The 15,391-nt window shown below is 37.6% G+C and overlaps 1 long non-coding RNA gene across 1 annotated transcript in view; it reads right to left on the reverse strand.

The window, feature by feature from the left end:
• Positions 1-1,623: 1,623 nt before the first annotated feature.
• LOC144461884 (uncharacterized) overlaps positions 1,624-15,391 on the reverse strand; it is a 29,215-nt gene continuing 15,447 nt past the window's right edge. The window contains exon 2 of the long non-coding RNA XR_013490470.1: positions 1,624-8,965. This is a non-coding gene — a long non-coding RNA (uncharacterized LOC144461884). The remainder of the gene's footprint in view (positions 8,966-15,391) is intronic.

Here is a 15,391-nt window from a genome sequence, read left to right on the forward strand (position 1 = left end):
TTCCCACAAATGTCTGATAGGATAAAATTATGAAGTGATGACATTTTATTTCCAAAAGGTCAAAGGTCAACTTCATTGTGACATCACAATGGTCTGCAAAAACATAACTCAGAAACAGAAGGGGAGACATTTAGTCAGATACTGAATAGGCAACACTAATCTTGGGTGTCCACTTTAAAACTGTGCTGATTGTATAGATCTTCTGTGTGTGAAACATCCATGTTTTAGAATCTGTAGTTTCTTGCAGCAAAATCCATATTTGAAACATTGTCTGCTGTCATGGCGACATATGAGTTTGAACAGACAGACTGCAGCTTGACTGGTTTGGGGAGGCATACAATGCCAAGGTAAATGGACCTGCATTTGTATAGCGCCTTTCTAGCCATCTAGTGACCACTCAAAGCGCTTTTTACACTACGAGTCACGTTCACCCATTCACACACACATTCATACACTGGTGGCCGAGGCTACCATGCAAGGTGCCACCTGCTACTCAGTTTTTAACACACTCACACACCAATGGAACAGCCATCGGGAGCAATTTGGGGTTCCGTATCTTGCATAAGGATACTTCGACATGCAGCCTGGAGGAGCCCGGGATCAAACCGCTGATCTTTTGATTGGTGGATAACCCGCTCTACCTCTGAGCCACAGCCGCCCCTAGTCTTAGTTTCAAAATGTCAATTTTGGCGACTTCTTATGTTGCCTATACAAAGATCTGCCACTGCAGTTTGGTATTAAAAATGGAAAAGAAAGAATTATGTCCAATGTGGTGGCAAATATTCTGTTGTTTTTGTGGCACAATAAGAACTCAAAGGTGTTTTTTTAATAATTATTGAAGGTTTCTTCCATTCTCTACACAGAGACAAATTCTACGATGCCACTCCATATCAGTTTTTGGCACTATTTTGTTTCTGTGACAAATTCACCTGTGTCTCTGCTGGTGAACTTGTTTTTTTCTCCCTCTTTTCTCTTTTGGGGTGAGATATTTTTATCAGCTCCATGGGGTTTCTTTTTCTCAGCCACACATTTTGTACTCCTGCCTCTCTGTCTCTGTGCTCTTGTCAGCTTTTGGCATCTGTATTTGCAAAAACCAAAAAATATTTATATACAAATAAGGCCAGGAGTTGTTTGAAAGGAGTTGTCATTGGGAAACGGCCTGATCTTGTTCCCTCAAAAATACCTTTACTTAAACCCATCCGTGTATCCGTTGCCGTGTGCTGCATCATGGTTTGGTGTGTTTGTGCGAGTGTGGGGACAGGAAGTGGACGAGTTGTAGAGATGAAAGGGAATTGAGGCCACGTGGCGCAGCTACACTGGAGCCTCAGTCCTCTGTGTCTGTCGCTGAGTCGCCCCGTTCATCCATCTGTCCATGCACCCTCAAAGAGACGTTTGTCCCCCACCCCACAAGGGTCATTCAGAACACACACACATACAGAAAGAAAGAAAGAAAGAAAGAAGCACACCCTCTTCTGACTGGACAAATGGACACTCGGTGACTCTGAGTGAGCCACTTCAGGACCACTTTTATCACCTCACACAATGAAAGGAAAGGACTTTGTTTTTAATGTAAGGAGGTAAATGTAGAGACACTTAGAGGACAAAACAGACACGGAGCAAAGCTTCTCTTGTTGTGTTTTTATTGTGCTGTTGATTGCATTAAAGCAAAGAAGTAGTCCATGCACAGAAACAGACTGCGTGTGCAGATCTCGATGAAGTAAAAAGCTGTGAACACACAGTATTTGTTTTACAGTCAGATCAGTGACATTTATTTAAAAGTGCATTGCTTTTCTGAGGACAGAGTCAAGAAATTGCATTGTCACTGTCCTAGGAAAACCTTGTATCTCCATGACATCAACTTTTGTTTTGTTTTTGTTTTTTTGTGACCAAGCATTTTTCATAAAGTCAAATGATGTATCATCAACTGATGAAGAAATACTACCCCACACTCCTTCAATTTATCTGAAGAATTCATAATCACCAGATTTGCAGATGCATGGTTTTCACTGGACAGCAACAACATGTAATATGTCAAATTGTTTTGCAACATCTGCCGCACAAGAGACCACTTTTATTTTAATTAAAGTCAGGTGTTCTAGAGTCCTTAAGTGCCGTACAGACAGACAGAACAAAAAAGAAATAAAAATGCTACTTTTCTCAACACGGTTTGGAGTAAAATACCTCAGTACAAGTGTGTTATTTGAGATTATGACACAGTATACCTTGACATTGCTGCATTCTTCCCAACTTGAATTCATTCTTTAAAAAAAAAACACACAAAAACTCATTAGTATCAGCTTATTGTGAGAACTTATTTATTATCGAATTCAAAATCACCAAATTTGCAGATGCTTAGCTTTTTACTGGACAGTGATGACATGTAATATGTCAGATTGTTTTGCAACATCTGCTGCACCAGAGAGCACTTTTCTTTTGATCAAAATTTGGTGTTCTAGAGTCCTAAATGCGGTACAGACTGCACAAGACAGCTGTAAAAATGCTACTTTTCTCAGTGGAGTTTGGAATTATGTACCACTACACATTTCAGGCACAAGACATTCCTTGAATTACAGTACAAGTATGTTATTTAACATGATGACACAGTTGCAAACCTGAACTTGAAGTATTCATGCCAATTTGAATTCATCCGTTAAAACACTTTAACTAATTTGTGTTGGCACTTTATGAGAATTTATTTGAAGAAGTCAAAATCAACACATTTGCGGATGCATATTTTTTTCTAGACAGTGATGACATGTAATATGTGAAACAGTTGCAACTCCGGCCGCACAAGAGACCACTTTTATTTTATTCAGAGTTTGGTGTTCTAGAGTGTTCAAATGCTACACAGACAGACAGATCAACTACTTTTCTCAATGGAGTTTGGAATTAAAAACTTCTACACCTCAGACACAAGAATTACAGTACAAGTGTGTTATTTAAGGTTACAACGGTTGCAAAACTTGACATTTATCTTGACATCATGCTTACTTAAATCCCTTCTTAAAAACACTAAAAATCTGCACATTAATTTAGAATCACCAAATTTCGAGATGCATGGTTTTCACTGGACAGCGATGACATGCAATATGTCAAATTATTATGCAACGTGCTGCATGAAAGACCACTTTTATTTCAGTCAAAGTTTGGTCTTAAAATGCTGTAGAGACAGACAAAGCAAAACAGCTGTAAAAATGCTACTTTTCTCAACAGAGTTTGGAATTAAAAACCTCTACACATTTCAGGCACAAGACATTACTTGAATTACAGTACAAGTATGTTATTTAACATGATGACACAGTTGCAAACTTGACATCGATAAATTTGTGCCAACTTGAATTCATCCATAAAAAACATTGAAATTCATATCAGCATATTGTGAGAATTTATTTGAAGAATTCAATTCATCACATTTGCAGATGCATTGTTTTCATTGGATAGTGATGGCATGTAATACGTCAAACTGTTCTGCAACGTCTGTTGCAAAAGATATTTTCACTTTATTCAGAGTGTTGTATTCTAGAGTCCTGAAATATTGCACAGACAGAGAATAAAGCAAATTAAAAATGTCACTTTTCTCAGTGGAGTTTGGCGTTAAAAACCTTGACACACTTAATGCACAAGAAATTCCTTTAAATAATACAGTACAGTGTGTTAAATAAGTCTGTTATGTCCTTGACAATGATGTATTTATACCATATACAGCTTGAATTCATTCATAAAAACACTAAAAATTATCCATATCAGCACATTAGGAGCATTTTTGTCTTACTAAGAGCACTGAACATCACAGTTTACATGGCATTAGGTTTTTAAAAAATTGTACATGATGTAGAAAATTCCCAGTTACATAAACTGTCCCACCTCAGCTCAGCCAAAATACCTTATGAAATAGTATATCTGAGAGGAGCTGGCGATAGAGTATTTTCAGTAGGAGACGTGACAATGTGACATCATGCTGAGGGGAAATGAGCACAAGCGGAGATATATTCAAAAAAAAAAATCTACCAGCTCTATCCCTGAGCTTCACTGACAAAAATGTCTTTAGGTGGTGAGGATTATGGATTAATCTATAATAACTAGTGAAGGAAAAGAGAAAGGAAGAAAAAAACACAGTCTCCCGAGCCCCGAGTCTCCCACACCACCACGAGAAATACTGCTTCATCATCTAATGTTCCCACTAATATTCCCAAATTATATCGTTTAGACCTGTATCAGCGGTGGAGAATTAATCATCGTTTCTCTGACACTGCCCATCCCCAGAGTTCATTAAATAAACTATATCTCCCCCTCTAATTTCTACAAGTTGTGGAGATTTTTTTTTTCTTTTTTGGTCCCTTCACCCAAACCCCACCCCTCCATTCCTTGATAATCTGTTTATCCGTAAGTGTCACATTACATTTGCAAAGCAGCTGGGGGGACCACTGCCATCTTGTATGGAGGGGCTTGAGTGTGATTACCCGGCCTCATATTTGGCGCGCACTCAGACTTGTCAAATCCTTTGATCTGAACTGTCTTCATAATCACTTCAAAAAGTCTTCCAGAGAGCGTGAGGGCTTTACAAATGGGCTTCCCACTATCACAGAGCTACACTCTTATTCTCTCTGAGAGTGTGTGTGTGTGTGTGTGTGTGTGTGTGTGTTTCTGTCTCTATAGTTTCCACTGTATGTGTGTGTGATTTCCCTGTCTTTTTACTTTTCTGTGTGTGTATTTTCTGCAAATATATCACTTCTCTAATGTGAACACAGATGATATAAATTGATTTAGCTGATTAGACTTCCTCTCAGCCCGTGGGTGTAGGTAACATTTTAATATCGGGAGGGGCACATATGAAAGGTTGGGTTTTGGGGGTCCTCCAGAAACTTTTTGAGTATCAAACACTTAATCTCCTACATTCTGGTGAATTTTTATGCATCAATTTCTGCATTTTCTGCATCACTTTATGGCGGAAATGTCTTCAATTTTGTTAAATTAAATGTTACTTTCATGTATTTATTGGGGGGATATGGAAGTGTATCGCCGCCAGAAAAAAAATGATCAGTAACAGGTAATAACATGAAAAGTTTTAAGTTATGAGATATTTTCACATTATAACAAGAAATGTTCTTGTAAAACTTAAAAAATAAAGTTATCTTGTTTTGACATATTTCAAGTAATAACATTATCAGTTATGACGTAATACCGTGAAATGTTTCATGTAATAACATTATCATTTATGACGTAATAACGTGAAATTTTCACATAATAACATGATCACTTATAACGTAATAACGAGAAATGTTTCACGTAATAACATTATCACTTATCACGGAATAATCTGAAATGTTTCACATAATAACATTATCACTTATCACTGAATAACATGAAATGTTTCATGTAATAACTATCAGTTATCATGGAGTAACGTGAAATGTTTCACGTAATAACATTATCACTTGTCATGTTATAATCTGAAATGTTTCATATAATATGATCAATTTTCACATATTTACTTATTATGTAACAATAAGTGATTGCATTATAAAGTTATGCGAAACGTTTCATGTAACAAGATAAGTAGAATATTGTTTTAACAAGAAAATCGTGGGGGGGGTTTTACAAGAAAGGCTTCATGTGACAATGTGAAAATATTTGTTTTAATGTGAAATATCTTGCGATAACATAATCTTCACGTCTTTACCTGATACTGATTTTTTTTTTTTTTGTATGTTTGTTTTCTTCTGGCATAGTAGCAACACGCTTCTGCACATATTCTATATATTGAGGGGGATGTGTCCACTGCATCCCACCTCTGTCTCAGCCAGTGGTGGACAACAACTAAGTACATTTACTCAGGGACAGTGCTAGAGCAGTGGTTCCCAACTGGAGGATTGTGGTCCAAAAGTGGGTCATGGGTCCATTCTGAATGACTTGCAAACATGTCGACTTTGTAAAAAACACATTTTATTTTTAAGTACAGTGAATTTTTGACAGTGCCATTTCCTGCTGTAGAATGAGCGACTCACAGACAGCTACTTGACAGAGACAGCAAACTAGTTTGATGACATGGCCAAACACAAGTATGATGCCGAATGTATTAAACTGTGTGGACCTTGAACTAATGACTAAGGAGAAATCTGGACCCCGTGGCTGGACCAGTTGGGATATATATTATAAACCTTTGTGTCGGGGTCCTGCATTAGCTTTTCAGGGTTTATTTAATTTATCCAATCATGGTACATTTTTGTGTGGCTAAAGAAATCTATAATTTGTCACAAAGTATTGATTTAAAAATGGTTTTGTTGCTTCTGCCAAGAGTTTATGTTCAGAACTGTGTCGATTGCAACAGTTTGCTATTCTGCCATAAAATGCCATAAGAGGTCATCAGAAATTAAACTACCTTAAAGTATATAAATTTGCTACATATACGTGTTACAACAATAGAATGCTGCTCACTTGTTCGAGCATTAGTAACAATACACTATTAACTTTTGATACTTAAAGGGACAGTTCACCCAAAACCAAAACTTTTCCTCTTACCTGTAGTGCTATTTATTAGTCTAGATTGTTTTGGTGTGAGTTGCCAAGTGTTGGAGATATCAGCCGTAAAGATGTCTGCCTTATCTCCAAAATAATGGAACTAGATGGCAAAAAATACAAACTCAACAGCAATGTCTCTTTGCAGAAATCATGACCTGGTTACTCAAGATAATCCACAGACCTTATTGTTAGCAGTTTTATGGAGGAACTATTTTCTGTCTATTAAGCTACAACACCCAAGTGTATCACAGATCAGAAGGAAGCGTGCATCTACTGCTAGCTCACCTAGAACCACTGAAATAGGTAGCATTACAGCTCAGCCAAGGAGGATGCCGTTAATGTTTACATCTTGCACTGTCATGAGCACGAGCCTCTCATTTATGAGTAGATGCACACTTCCTTCTTTGCCAACCCAGTCTCACTCCCAACCTGTCAAATACAGACACTTGGTCAGTGGCATCAGAAAGTGACCTACCAAGGCAACTGCCATCGTATAAAGAGGGCAAAAGTCCACATAGGGCAGGAGGGAGGGGGCATGGATGGGTCAAACTAACTCTGAACTTCTACTCAGGAGACCTCTGTTTGTGTCCCATGTGAACCCAAAAGTCAATAGTTATTTTAAAAACAACGTAGTGGGCTAGTATGTGTAGCATGTCACATTATATTAGATTAGTGACAAACATTCTTATTTTAAGAAAAACGTTTGTTTTTGTTTTTTTCTAGGCCTACCCTTGTGTTTTTGTTGCCCAATACCTAAGGAAATAAACCAAAAACAACGTTTTTCACCTACATTTTGAGTTTACTTTAAAAGAGTTTGTCATTGTGCGTATGTGTTCTAACATTTCTGCATGATAATGTATATCTTTTGTGTTTTTTATTGTGTGGTTGTTTGGCTGTAACTTTTTTGTGTGCTGCTGTCTTGGCCAGGTCTCCCTTGTAAAAGAGGCTGCTGATCTCAACGAGACTTAACTGGTTAAAAAAAGGGGTTAAATGAAAATAAAAAAAGACAAAGAATTTATTTGTAAAATGGAGGTTTATTCTGAAAAGACACAATGCATGATGAGTATCGGAGTGTCCAAAAGGGATGTGAAACTGGTACCCAGAGCGTCATAGTTAGATGTTGTTGGGAGTGAGAATGTGTGGTCTGCACAGTGATACAGTTGGCAGGTATAGTACGTTAAAAAGAAGTAGTTCATACATCAAACTGCTCACAACAAGCTCTGTGGATTATCTTGAGTAACCAGGTAATAATTTCTGGAAAGAGACATTACTGTTGAGTTTTCAAATGTACGTTTTTGGTGCTTTGAGCACCACAAGTCGAAGATTTGGTACAATATATTGGAGAGGGGGCAGACATCTCCACAGCCAATATCTGCAACACTCAGCAATTCACACCAAAACAATGTAGACTGATACATAGCACTACAGGTAAGATTAAAAAAAATGTATTCTTAGTTTGGAAGTGAACTGTCCCTTGGTGATAATACTCTGATGATCTTACATCTATGTTATTAGGATGTGGAGTGATGATGTCACATAACCTCACCTTAAATCTGAGCCGATGTCTAACCAGCCAGTTTGTCCCTTCTGTTTTTCTCTTATCCATCATTTCAATTCACGTAACATTAATTGCTAAGACTGTTAGCATGCAGTGCTGTCAGAGCAGTGTGTTTAGTCATATGCATACATTATAATGTACAGTATACAGTACTGTACATGATGAAGGCTGCTGCTTCACTCTGTCTCTCCCTCTCTTTGAGACATTTGTAGGTCTGGCCTTGTGGGTTGTGTGATGGATTTCATTATCTCAATAGCTGCACGTGTGTGTGTGTGTGTGTGTGTGTGTCTGAATTCTACAATTGGGTCCAGAGAATAGGCCTCAACTGAAACAGACAATAGTGGCCTTTCAGCATATTTTCAATATCCTGCCCATGTTGTCTCCCCCTCTCAGACCTGAAGCCTCCCTCCTCCTCCTCTCTCCATGTAGTGGATGGATGGATGGATGGATGGATGGATGGATGGAGGCGGAAGTGGCAATGGTGGCAGCAGCGGCAGCAGGGAGGTGAGGGGGTGTAAAAGAAGCCCCCCCCCCTTCGTTCTGCGCTTCAACAATAGCATTTGCATATTTTTATACTCTCTGTCTGTCTCTCTGTGTCTCTCTCTCAAAGAAAACAGCCTGAAGCGTGAATACTCCAGCAGCGGGCGTGCAGAGGAAAACGGAAGCTGGGGAGACGGCGTGTCCGCTTCTGCTGGGGGAGAGACAGAGAGACGGTACAAGCTCACACACTCACACACACACACTCACACAAGCTAAGGCCCTTACCTCCAGAGGTTGTGCATCAGGGGGAGGATGGGGGACAAGGAGGGGAGTCATAGGAGGACAAAAGTTTGGTGTGTGTGTGTGTGTGTGTAAGTGTGTGTGTGTGTGTGTTGCCAGGGGACTCTCCTGAAAGAGGAAGAGACAAAGAGGAAAAAAACATTAGAATCAGATGGGTGCACTCTGAAAAACAAAAACTATATTATATATAAATATTATGCCAAGACAATACTAAACCAGTGGAGGAGAACACATGAAGTACAATTTCAAGGTCCCAAGAAACCCAGAAATAGTAAATAAGAACAGTTTGTATGTGCAGGTGACGTAGAAACCCACAAAGGAAAGAATAAAATATACATAGATTTAAAAATAATTTTTTAGTTTATTTTAGTTTAGCTTAGTTTAGCTTAGCTTAGCTTTGTTTAGTTGAGTTTAGTTAGGTTTAGTTTAGCTTGGCTTAGCTTAGTTTAATTTAGTTTGGTTTAGTTTAATTTAGCTTAGCTTATCATAATTTAGTTTATTTTAGTTTAGTTTTGCTAAACATACTTTAGTTTCGCTAAACATACTTTAGTTTATTTGAGTTTAGCTTAGCTAGGCATAGTTTAGTTTACTTTAGTTTAGCTTAGCTTAGCTAAGCTTTGTTTAGTTTAGTTTAGTTAAGTTTAGCTTAGCTAAGTGTAGTTTAGCTTAGCTTAGCTTAGCTTCTTCCAGCTAAACTTAGCTTAGTTTAGCTTAGTTTATCTTAGTTTGGTTTAGCTTAGCTAAGCATAATTTAGTTTAGCTAAGCATAGTTTAGTTTAGTTTACTTTAGTTTAGCTTAGTTAAGCTGAACTAAACTAAACTAAACTTAGTTTATTTTAGTTTAGCTTAGCATAGTTTAGTTTAGTGTTTTTAGTATATTTTAGTTTAGCTTATCTTAGCTTGGTTTAGTTTAGTTTAGCTCAGCTTTGTTTAATTTAGCTTAGCTTATCATAGTGTAGTTTAGCTAAGCTTAGCTTAGCTTAGCTTAGCTTAACTTTGTTTAGTTTAGTTTATCTTAGTTTAGTTTAGTTTAGTTTATCTTAGCTTGTCATAACTTTGGTTTGGTTTGGTTTAGTTTGGTTTGATTGAGGTTAGCTTGGTTTGGTTTGGTTTTGTTTAATTTAATTTAGTTTAGCATAGCTTATGTTAGCTTACCTTAGCTTAGCTTGGCTTTGTGGTATTTAGTTTAGTTTAACTTAGCTTAGTTTAGCTTGGTTTAGTTTACTTTATCTTAGCTTAGTTTGGTTTATTACCTCATGTTTCTGTTTAATAGGGGTCATGCACAACACAACTGTCGAGACAGAATTAGCTATATAGCTGAGATGCATCTACGGTCCAATACAACACAATACAAACAATTAAAAGCAAATCAGTTTGTTAATTTATAAACAGTACATCACATGTAAAACGTCACACAAAACATACATGATATAGTCAGATAGCTGAAACAATGCAAAGGTTTCATTCAGTGATCACGTGATTGGTTTGTCTTAAGCCATGTTTTAAGTGTTGTTTTAAAAATACTAAAACTTGGACATAATCTGATATAGGTGGGAACTGAAGTCCATTCAATTGACGCTCTGACTGAAAATGCAAACTGTCCGAAATTCCTTATTCGTCTGCATGAAGTACTTTTACTTTTTATGCTTTCAGCGTATTTAACTACTGTTACCTTGAGTATCATTTTGAATGCAGCACTTTCACTCGTAATGGAGTATTTTTACAGTGGGGTATTACTAATTAACATCTTCTCTTAATTAAGATCTGAATACTTCTTCCACCACTTCATACTTATGCCACACTTAATTTCAGAAGGAATTATGATACTTTTTACTCAATTTCTATGGCTATAGTTACTTTGCAGATAAAGGTTTAACAAACAAAACAAAACAAAAAAAAATCTACTTCTGCCACTATTTGTAGGGTTGTCTTTGGGATTATTTAGGTTAGTGGTTCTCAGTCTTTTTCATGTCAGAGACCCCTGCGTTGATACACACAGGGTCAGCTTTATTATGGCTCTCCCTGGAGCATTCTGGGGGTTCAGTGCCTTGCTCAAGAGCACCTCAGCAGTGCCCAAGATGTAAATTAGCACCTCTCCAGCTGGTACAGAGGTACATCCAGCATGCTTTTGTATGTTGTTTTTATTTTTCTTATGTTCTATCTCAGCCATTTTGTGTGAGAACACATTGACCCCTCGTTGAGTATCAGAGTACCAGAGTGTGTAGCTGTGCTCTGATTGTTCATTGACAGAGCAGACTGATTCTTAATCAAGCCAATTGCAAACATGGTGAGTGTGTTTGTGTCTGCTCTGTGCTGCTTACTTGACAGTGTCTGATGAAGACACATTTCTCAGAGAGAAACTTTGCTCTATTAAATATAATTTATCGGGCGCTGTCGCTGTGCACTATGTAGCTTGTTTGTGACCAATGCTAGTTAAACTAGTAGTTTAACGACATTTTGCAACTACATTCCTATTTGTATTGTGATTGAAGTAGCTAAATTACTTTTTTTTGCCATTTTCATGTAGTTAAACTGAAACAATAAACAATTTTGGGCCATAAAAGAAATGATTCTACATTTTATCAGGCAGAATTTGTGAAACTAAACCTAAAATATTGATTATATGCCATTTATGAACAAATGTCCATGGAAGTTGTTGCATGCTATTTTAGAAGTTACCTGGCTATCTGAGTAATCCTGCTCAGTGCAGCCCCCCCATTTGGACTGACAACAGGTAACTGATGGACACAGTGTACAAAACCAAAGCTGACATTTCTTGCACTTTACATAAATAGTTAGGTATTTTGTTTTTTTAGGTTATGACCAATGAATAAGTGAATACTAAACAATAAACTCAATTGTGTGTAGGAACATAAGGGGCTTTTAAGCATGAAACATTTAATTTCCTGCATTCTGGTGAATTTTTCAGCACCAGTTTATGGTGGAAATGTCTTTAATTTCATAAAAAAAAAATCTTATGTTACTGTTGTGTTTTTATTGCAGCAGACAAATAAATATGTTCTAAATGTCCCCTTCAAAATCTTTGCCAATTTGCCAAAACACCACACATGTGCTTTAATCTGCATTCTTTAACACTACACAACCTATTTCAGGCCAAATTACAACATCCCCTATTGATTTCCAATCCCAAATCAATACCAGCTGTGCTAATACGTACCTCAGCCATGACTCGTGGTGAAATGAGCACGACTGGATTCGCTAAGGAGCGTAGGTTGTGTTTCAACATGAATGGCGGGGTCCGCCAGAAAATTCTGAGCATCACACTCTTAATTTTCCTGTTTTATACACCAATTTGAGCCTTTTCTGCATGACTTTAATTGTGAGGAAAAAAAGTCCTCTGCAAATACACATGTTCTAAATATTGAAGGGAATGTGTCCCCCTGTATCCCCCCTGAAATCTACGCCTATGACTGTGTGGCATTTTTTTCTTGGCATGTGATTTTTTTGTGTTTTTTATGCTATATTTTGTTATCATTTTGTATCACATGTACATTGTCAATTTGATCTACTATTTTTTACGAAGTAGTTTGACCAACTTTTTTTCCAAGTAGCTTTAGTAAACCAAACTAGATTTCTCCCTCGGGTAACTTTGCTGTAGTTCAACTTATTCCAGTGTACGATATTGGAAGCTTGCAAAGCTGCAGTATGCTTTTAAAGTAGTTTCCCCAACACTGTGTGCGACTCTAGTTTTCTTGTCACTTCCCAACAGTACATACAGTAATTAAAATCAGCTCTACCTTGACCACCTTGACCTAATCAGTGCAGTAGTTCAATAATATATTTTCAGCACTGTCAACTGTAAACCATGGATCTCCACTTTTGGTGATTTGGTTTTTATATACACAGAGGGGTTGCAATTCTCCAACTTCTCAAGGTCAATAGATTTTAGAAATGTAATTATTTATTTATCTATTTATTTTAAAATCACAAAGAGACACTAAATTACTTCAAGGAGACAAAAAATAACTACAAAAAGGGGCAAAACAACCACAAAGAGGCACAAAACTACCAAAAAAGACACTAAATTACCCCAAAGAGATACAAAAATGGGCGAAACAACTACAAAGAGACACAAAATGACCAAAAAAGACACCAAATTTTCTGAAAGAGACAAAAAAAAATAACAACAAAAAGGGGCAAAACAACCACAGAGAGACACAAAATGACCCAAAAAAGACACAAAATTAACCTAAAGAAACCCACTGGATTATATCACAAAGCTGAAAATAGGGCTGTGTTGTAAAATAATGTACACTAAATAACAATATCAGAGAAAGAGACTGTTCTTCATGAGTACATTGACTTTAATACTTTATAATTTGTTAATAATATTTCTCTAACCCCGTCAAAGTAAAGTTTTGAATGCAGGACTTTTACGCTGTTGTTTTGCTACTTTTATTAAAGTGAAAGTTCTAAGTATAAATGTATCTACTACTTGATAAAAACTACAAAACACTCACTTTTGAGACCTGAGCTCATAATCTTTTGCATTTTCACGAGGTTCACTTTGTCCCAAAATAGATCTGTGCAAATATTTGTTGATGTCCACCGCCTGCCTGCAGTCCGGCCTTACAGCAAGTTCATGAAAGCTTTCCCATTTGCCGCTCCTGAACACTGTTTGTCTGGCAACTCTTTACCGGGAACATGATGTGTTTTCAGTTTGTTTGGAGTAAGCAGAAGAAGAAGAACAGCACACTAAGCATAAGCAGCAATGGCCCCACTAACTGAGAAAACATACAGCGAAAGAGACTCAAACGTCAACAACAGAGGATGTATGTAAAGGGACAAAACAGTGCCGCCTACACAGCCTGATTGACAGGTGATTTCTTGGAAAGTGCAGCGCAGGAATACAATAACACAGCAGTGAGCCAGGAGGGATGTGATAAATGTTTACAATGAATAGATTATTATTTTTTTCTACTTTTCACCAAAGCTGCTTTGTTTCCTGCGCTTATGAAATGCCATTTTCCTGATTCGAGTCTTGTTTCTTGAAGCTTTCGGAAAAAAGTTTTAAGAAAAATGGTAACTAAATATAAGACTCATTTTCTATAAGAGTTTGAATCAGCCTCTGAATAAAGATTAAGTTATTAAAGAGGCTGTTAAAAACAAAAATCTAAGCTTTGTAAAGACACACAAAGCCTCAAAAGCTGCTGCCTAACCTTGAGATCAGCTCCTTCCTCAAACATTTTGGATATAAACCGACATTTAAACATCAGAATATGGATCACAGCTCTGACATAGACTCCTGTGGGTGCAGCTTTTTCAAACACATACAGTCAGATTACTGGGAGAACGGAGCGGTGTTACATAACAGCGTCATTCAGAGTTTTAGCTGTAGGAGAACACACAGGTTTGATAAATGTAGGCTAAACTAAAGAGTCTCTGTGGCGACGTACTGAGACGTGCGTTAGTCATTGTTGGGAGGATTTTGTGCTTGTGGACTGCTAATCCGAGAGGTGTACGACAAACACAGCCGCGCGCACCGGGGAGGGCTGAATTTGAAGCACACAGTCGCCAACCACAGGCGTAACCGCTGAGAATTGGCCATGCTTTGCTAAGCTTTCGTTTCACACCTACAATATGAAGGTTACAGTCATGAGAACAAGACGCGCAGTGCTGTGCAGGGGAGAGAACAGCGTGCTGCATGTAATTTCATTTTACATGACACCCTGCATTATCTCAAGTTCAGTCATACAAAGGAGGCGTCCCTGTGGAAGACCTTGATTTGGAGGTTGTGGGAACATAATACATGCTTTCAGTCTTTTCTCCTATTTTGACAATGAAGACATCCACATGAACAGTGATACTGTTCCAGGGCCTGGAAGGATTACTGAACGGGCATATCAGGCACAGGCCCTGGAGCCCAAAGCGTAAGGGGGTCCCCCTGGCCTTCATCTGCAAAATGTCACTGAAATTAACATGTACTGGCCAGGAAGATATTCAAAATGACCACAAGGAGATGCAAGGGAACTGCACAAAGACACAAAATAACTACAAAAGAGACACAAAAGTACAAACAGACAGAAAATGCCAGAAAAGACACTGAAGAGTCACAAAAGGAGGCAAAACAAAGAGACAAAAATTGACCAAAAAGGACAAAAAATTACACCAAAAAGACATCAAATTACACCAGAGGCACACAAAATTATCTCAAAAAGTCACAGAAATTCTTAAGGAGACACAAAATAACTACAAAAAAGGGGCAAAACAACCACAGAGAGACCCGGAATGACCAAAAAAGACATGAAATTACCTCAAAGACAAACAAAGTGAAGACAGATGGGGGCATAAAGTCAAAAAACTTCCCAATGTGACACAAAGTAATGACAAAAATGAGTGAAACATCCACAGAGAGGCACAGAATGACCAAAAAGATACAAAATTACCCCCAAAAGACACAAAACTACCTCAAAAAGACACAAAATTACTACAACAGGAGGCAAAACAACCATAAAGAAAAACAAAACTACCAAAAAAGACAACAACTTACCCCCAAAAGACACAAAATTACCT

Source organism: Epinephelus lanceolatus, chromosome 24, assembly GCF_041903045.1.
Source record: "Epinephelus lanceolatus isolate andai-2023 chromosome 24, ASM4190304v1, whole genome shotgun sequence".
Classification (NCBI taxonomy): Eukaryota; Metazoa; Chordata; class Actinopteri; order Perciformes; family Serranidae; genus Epinephelus; species Epinephelus lanceolatus.